Genomic DNA, 7,989 nt, shown 5'->3' on the forward strand with positions numbered 1-7,989 from the left:
ATTTAAAAATACTTGTTTCAGCCATTTCCGAATTCTTTTCTTATAACTTTAAAATTATAATGACAACAACAAGCATGTTCTTAAAAAGTAAAAAAAAATATTGAATTTAAATATAGAGCGATCAATTAAAAAGTAAAATGTAAAATGAGTGGCTCTGGCGATATCAATGGAAGATCGCTTTCTTAGAAACGCGAATGGCTAAGCGAGACGTCAAATATCGCGCGACAGCGGGACTGGCCACCATTGGAAGTAAAAGGCTAGCAACACACTATACGAGTAAGCAAGGCAAATAATATCAACTATTTATATAAATTTAAATTATATAAATATTTACTGAGATTAAATCTTACAATTCAATAATATAACTGTAACTTCGTGTTAAAAATCAGTTGAAGTAAGTGCTATTTCATATAAGAACTTACACCTACAAGGTTACAAATGAATAATAAAAAGGCGTTTCTCATACAGATATTTACTTAATGTTAGATCCAAAGACAGATATTTATTGTTATGGTTATCTGTCGTATATTTTTTCTATCGCTGCGTATCGCTTGCAGTGTGCGGCGGGCCGAGGTGGGCCAGATGCGGCGGACAGGTGCTAGCGATCAATTAACAGGAGCGATGCGGCCGCGCGTGCCCGCCGCACGCCGCACGCCTGCCCTTACTACATGGTACACGACATAAGAATAAGCGGTGACCTACCACTACTAAAACTTAAAATACAGAATTAAAAAAACCAATCATCATCAACAAGTCATTTTATCTACACTAATATTATAAAGAGGAAAGATTTGCATTTTGTATGTATTGACAAAAATTACCTACTGGATCGATTTGAACAAATTTTTCACCATTAAAAAGCTACGTTATCGTTGAGTAACATAGCCTACACTTATTATGTCATATAAAATATTTAGGACAATTTAGAAAAGCATAGAAAATATATTGTGGTTGTTACATAGTCGTGTTTCCTGTCATTAATTGAGTTACATAAAAACAGGAACTAAGTAATTCTATCGATTTAATTTAATAAAAAACTGGTTTTATAATTCACATATAAAACTACTTTCTTGAATTCCACTCATCTGATTCCCATCCGATAAACATTCTATGTTAATAAGCGTTTAATTTGTACCATACAACGGGGTAGACGTTCCCTTAGACTCAATCAGTCCCGCGGCCGCGATGTTCCGATCGTATCGATTGCAGAGCTACAGCGACACAAGCGCTCACTACTGCCACCTGCCAGATGCCAAGTGCACTTTAGTGCACTTTTTTTGTTATCATTCGCCTTGATTAATCGATCCAGGCTTGTTATATTCATGCACTTTAAGAGCATTAAAAACTATCATAGCTTAACGATGGTACAAGACTTTATTTTTTGATATAATTGTGTTTAAAATTCGAACAAAGATAGACTAGAGCAAAATCTAACCAACTCACACCTTATTATGTAGAAATCAATCCTCTAACGTGTTGTTACTGCCGACCTCGAAACTTTAATAAAGTATTGTAGCGCAACACAATGTGCCTATCATTCGCAACAACAAAGCTAACAGATATTTTTAAGAACAATAGCACAATACCGTTCCCAGCGCGCGCCACCTGGCGGCTCCCACCGACACCAAATTTATATCAATTCTAATAACTCGATCTTATGAAATGCATGTGATAGTAAGGCTGTTCTATTTTCATCATTGGCGCATAGATATGTCCGTTACATATTTTGTTACAATAGATTCTAAAAAAAATAGATAGACTCTTTCCGATTCGATTCATATGAAATGCCAGTTATATTCAAGATAAAATTGACCTTTTGTTCATCGATTAGTAACTATTGAAGTAGCTTTAGGTGTGCTGTACACAGAATGTTATACTGTACAGAAGCTGTCCGTGTACAAGAGCCCTTACTTTAAAGGTACAGAAATCGCGGTTCATTCAACGCGACTCTGACGCAACTCTTCTCCGAACTTTACTCAACTCATGCACCTCTCATGTGTAATTACGTTACTTACATAATCTTACATAATGCCACATCATTGCCAATTATATCTTTTTATTTTTCAATAACCAGAATGACTGGAAAATATGTGGCATTTAAACAAAATCGTTTTCACATTACGTTCCAAATTATAACATAAATAGGCTCCACATGACATACATTTGATGTTACATTCAGCGGACAAAAGACCGCAAAATTGAATTTATTATCTGTAACCAACGAATCCGCAAGTTAACAATTAATTCAGAATATAAGTTTGTTAATCTTGAAGAAATGGCACCTTACCTCCGCAATCTAGTCGGATCGCGTCGTCTTCCAAGACCACGAGATGTTTTACTACCTGAAAAAAGATCATAATCTTACTTCTTAGTCTTACTAGTTAATACAAAAAATGTAAATTTAGACAGATGCATATTTTTAAAAGGTATCTCCTAAATTGATGAATAAATATAGATTACGATTCCCGTGTGATACATTAGTTTTGTTTTTCTAAAATTCTACAATAGTTCAAAGTATGCAAAAAACCCTTATCAGGTGCTCGAATACTCAATGGGTTACTCATCACGAGAACCATATTCGATATAAATTTAATTGATACCTTTCTATGTCTTGTTAACTGTACCAAGACCGCGATGGGTTCGATTACCCGATTAACAGTTATTACGTATCGACCTGATGTTTAACGTTATATGACGATACAGATAATCCGAGATCACGTGACGCGTGTGGTCACCGTCGTCAAAGCATGCACATGCATGTCACACGCCACACCACTATGGTTAATATCGATTTCATAAAAATTAGGTACAAAAGGTGGTAGAGATTAACTTCCACGTTAGAAGAGCGTAATATGTTTTAGAAATCGCTGAATTTTATATTTCGCAATCGTAATTTGTTTATGTTTTGTATTTTTAAAACACGATTTATAAAAAAATGAAATCAAAACGGTGGAATTGTGAACTTTCTCTGTGAAAAAATATTTTATGACGTTGAAAACAATAACGAACAAAATTTCTCCACACTTATGCGCCCAGTGATTTAATACAAATACGATACACAACGGAGCCTGTAGGGAAACCATTATTTATTTCTGTTAAATCAGACATAATTTCATTTCAGGTTACTCAAGCACAACGCTTACACATAAAAAGTTTCCCCTTAATCTGGGCAAGGCAGTTCAAAATCAGCAGTGCATTGTTTTACGTCGGTCATTATCCATAAAAAAATCAAATACAACTTTTACTTTCTTAACAATTACATGTAGACATTGCATGAAACTGCAACTTTGTATTTTTTATGTACGTTACAACAATCACATGGTCACCGTAGTCCCGAACTGTGCGGCGTGTCGCTGTGCTTTGCGAAACGGTTTCACTTTCATTGCCCACCTGGCCCGCCCGAGCCCGTCCGGTGGCATTTTTTTCGCTCAATGGAACTGCACCCATAATCGATTTCATCGCAAAATGGTACAGGTGTGTTGCGTCACTACTCACCAGAGATAAACAAATGAATTATTGCGTTAGCACACAAAATAGCAATCAAATTAATGTCAGCTTATCTGTTAACTGAAAACGAAGGCGCGGCCATTGACCCCCGTCAATTTTTATTGCTAATTTATTTGACCACGAGAATATTGATGAAGTCCATTTCTAATGGGATTGCTAATTTTATCTTCATCGTATCTGACGATCTAAGATGAATATAAAAACGGTTTCGCGAATAAAATGAATAAATTTGAGTAAATTATTCTGTGACTCACATTGACCGCGAATTTTTCCAGTGAAAGTATCATCACCAGTGTTGTCACGCCGATCTGCTTACTATCCCTAGAACTCAAATTCTGAATGAATTTGTTTCTAGTAGTTTCGTAGTTTTTGTATGATAATTTCTCATATAAATATTTACTGACAATATTTTTCTGTTTAATTTTAATATACATTCTTTGACAAGCGTGAAAATTAAACATATTGTAACCATCGTAATGTTTACGCTAATTTAATTTTCGCAAGATATGAGCACATAACTTTTAAAGATATAACACGACACTGCTAATCGAAATACAACTATGTTTTAAAGTAATAAGAACAATATTTGCATGGATTAAAAATGCAAGATGTTGCCGTAAAAATCGATGTTAATTATCCGTAATGTTTTTTCATGTTATTAAAAGTTGTTAAACATTCGATAAAAGTTTAATCTCAAACAACATTTATTAAGTTAACAAAGTACGGCTGCGTTTTGTATTTACTGAGGAATCAAGATACTCGTTTTTGAATTAAAAAAACGTTCGTATCTAGAGAAAAATGTCTACGAATACGTACGAATTGTTACTTCGCTCTATATTCTTGCAATTTGTGCATTTTCATAGTTAACTAGTCGAACGAGAATTTTAATAGTAATGTATTCAGTTGAAAATGGCCGCGCTGAATTGCGACATTCGGCAATTACACAAATGAGTTAATTACACAGTATTGTACACATTGTAGCGTTATTTACTAACTGTACACATTGTACACAATAGTATTAGTGATTTAATATGGGATAATAAAACGAAATGCATGCATTGATAAACATTGTTCGATACAACTAATTTAATTTGCGTATAAGTCCATAATTTAATAACCATCTTAAGACTTTGTATTGTCATGTCGTTAATACAATCTTTGTACATTTATCGTTCATTCAAAGATGTAAGTACCATGCATCGCAGGATAGCGTATAAATCTGTCAGAGAAAGTCTTTAGCCGGATAGTTGTTGAGCAAAAAACGAGCGACTTTCAGCGTTGCGGGCCACTGCGCTCTGCACACAACGAGCTATATTGTTGAGAGTTGCGGCGAACAAGATGATTGCAAAACACAAGTGGAAGCTTCTAGAAATGCAAAATAAAACACACATCAAACTATTAATTAACTATAACTTTATACTTTGTCATCTTTGTATCAATGTTAGTTACATTAGTCTTTCCCAAATGGGTGATAACGTATCCTGTAGGGCTTTGAAGCCTAGAGAAGAGCGTTAAAGGGCATAAAAAAAATTAGAAGGCTCTGTTGGAATGCAATTAAGATTTAAAATATGAAACAGTTCGTTACAAAATAACTGATTTGTAAAGTGAGCGTTAGACGAAATAAATTTAAATGTTTTAACAAGAGTTCATTAGGAAGCAGTCAAGATTGTTACAGTGGGCTGTCACTTTAGGGACGATCACAAAGCAATGGTGCGTTTATATCATTTCAGGAAACAAGCCGCAGCGCACAGAGGGCGCTGTCAGCACAATGCAGCACTGCATCGCGATACCGGAGACACAATCGACAATATCAGTGGAATCCTGCTTTAATTTTAAAACTCGTAGAATCCTTTCAAAATTAAAGTGAATAATAATTAACTTTCATATAATTCAAACGACTGTTGAAGATTATTAACATAAGTATTGTTAGTGTCAATTATTAATTATTTAAAAAGGTAATTTGTATTATTACAACTGGCAGATTCAAACTGAAGACGTAGTCAGTACCAACCGCAAGACGAAAATTCAATTTAGTTATTGATTGAAGTTGCTTTAGCAAGTGTAATTGCTGAAACAATATAAATTTACGGTCAGCGATGACACGAGGGCATGCACTTAGCGGTCATCGACAAAACAATATATGACTTTCCAAGAACTTAGACAATGCAAATAAGAAACTTAACTCGATAGCAATAAAGTGTAAAATCTCGTGAATATACGTTGTTCCGTGTGGTCGAGCCCTGAGAAGAATTAGAGCAAAAAGAGCTGAGGCTACAAATATTTCAATAACTTTAACAGCCCATTTGGCCGAAGCCCGCGGGTGACGTAAAGGCGGTGATACACCGCAGCGATGCTATATTACAAATAGATTTCAATTTCACATGTACACCGAGAAGCAGAAAACAGTTCAAGAGCGTTAATACCCTTAAGTGTACTGTTCTCTTGCATTTTTATAATAATCATCACTTACAAGTTAACCAAACATTATTGCACTTGAAAAAACTAGTACAAAACTCTCCACTCTAGTGTATCCTCAGCCGATAAATGCCTCAGAATGACAGCACGTAACGCCCGGAGCGCACATTAGAGAAACTTCAAATAATTTCGGTACACGCAGACAATGTACTATTGTTTTATATACACGAGAGATATAAATAATAGCTATGGGAGACATTGGTTTGCCTCAAGGTTAAAAGTTACAAATATCGATTTTCTTCACACTTTCATACAAAATTAGACTAGGGGATTCTCAGGGAATTTGACAAATAGACTAATCTCCATCAATTCGACAAGTTGATGAGTTTAAAAATGCTGCGGTTATTCTATCCAGTGAAGCAGCAAGGGGCCAAGTTCACTGGCCACTGGAGTGTGGCGCCTTGGAGGTGATGCGGGGGAGGGGAAGGTAATTAGCAAATCATTGCGTCACGTCGTCACAAAGCAAAGGAGGCAGGCATGACGCTCGTGGGAGTTACGACGATCCCGCTCCTCTGACTGCACTTCATTGATCTTTAGTTATTTAACTGGAATTTAATTGTAATATTTGGGCTTCAATATTTGTAACATGATTGTGAAATGTTCGGTTCTCTTTATTCAAGAGTTTTCCTCAATTCTAGAGGCCTTTAAACTGTTTAACACTAGATAGATATTTTTTTTATTAATACGAGAAAATTCCAAATAGCCAATGTTTGAATATTGAAATAACAAAGTGTAGGAAACATATTCATATGATCAATCAATTTAATGCAAATTATAGTTGTTTTTCAATATTGTTCTAATACTTTTAAATTTTAGAATCGTTTTTGTTTAACATGACATCATTTTTTGGATGGACTGTTTGTATAACTAAAATTATTTGTTCACAATATTTTATCAAAACAATTTTTAATGGTTTTAACGGTTAAGTGACTTTTTAAGGTAATATGAATGTCTAATCAAATTATTTTTATTACTCGTACAATGGAACTAACGATAGTATCAAGGTCTAATCTTGCACAAGATGTAAAACTCCATTTTGTTCTATTATAACAGCTCCACGCTCGTTACGTTGCGATGTCGTAAGCGCCATAAATGCTAATTTACATGCGAACACACCTTAAACTTTCTATGTCCGAAACTGAATGGTTATCTATCGATTCGGTTCAATGCTGCGTCCATTGCGAAACATGTATCAGTATAATGTCCTTGAATATAAGTGAGCTAGCAATGTATAGCGCGCGGGAGTAAACACCGCGCCGCAAACATCAGATATTTCGATACCTTTCACTGCCAATAACCACTGCCACTTGCCGGAGACGCGAACTTAGCGCCATCGGACGCAGCGCAAACCATAAGCGGAGCGTTTTATAATATAATTTAATTTTAATTAATATTCTCATGTTCCCCCTTATCGAATGCAGGATATCATTGGTAGGCTTCCCTTGATTTAAAAAATGTTTTATCTAACACACTTACTTATTTTTATTGGCACTATATGATTTTATTTCAAAACGCTATTTCCGTCAACTTACACCTGGATGTCGTAATGCATTGTGTCAGCTCACGCAAGTTTAGTGGCCGCACATGAACCGAGTTTTTCTCGCGGCCTATCATTTTATTGTGTTCCGATCTCTCGCATAATGATGGCCAAGCGCAACAACTCTCAGGTTAACAGTTACAAGTGCTACAAATTGTTGCCGCCTTGCCTAACAACACTGTCGGTCACTAGCGTCAACAGCTTTATAGCTGATAGGTTTATACTCAATAGTTTTAAAAAGCAGTTATAAACTGATCTGTTTTCTTAACTTAAATATTTCCTCAAAGTGAAGACACAAAATGTAAAGTATTGAAAAGCATACAACCCGTTAGTTATCCAAGATAGATAAAAAATCGCTTGCATTTGTTTCGACAAAACAAATGAATTCAGGCGCGACTCGACCTTAAAGGAAAGGGGCCGAGGTGACATCCTTGGTCTCGCAGTCTCGCGGTCTCCCGAATGTTTGTCGA

The 7,989-nt window shown here is 35.5% G+C and overlaps 1 protein-coding gene across 1 annotated transcript in view; it reads right to left on the bottom strand.

Moving 5' to 3' along the window:
* The window catches only part of LOC106111750, a gene marked incomplete at its 3' end in the record, with an annotated part of 42,296 nt that overhangs the window by 18,304 nt on the left and 16,003 nt on the right, over window positions 1-7,989 (bottom strand). Inside the window, exon 2 of the mRNA XM_013293894.1 lies at window positions 2,288-2,342. The remainder of the gene's footprint in view (window positions 1-2,287; window positions 2,343-7,989) is intronic.

This window comes from Papilio polytes, unplaced genomic scaffold (genome assembly GCF_000836215.1).
Source record: "Papilio polytes unplaced genomic scaffold, Ppol_1.0 DF824146.1, whole genome shotgun sequence".
Classification (NCBI taxonomy): Eukaryota; Metazoa; Arthropoda; class Insecta; order Lepidoptera; family Papilionidae; genus Papilio; species Papilio polytes.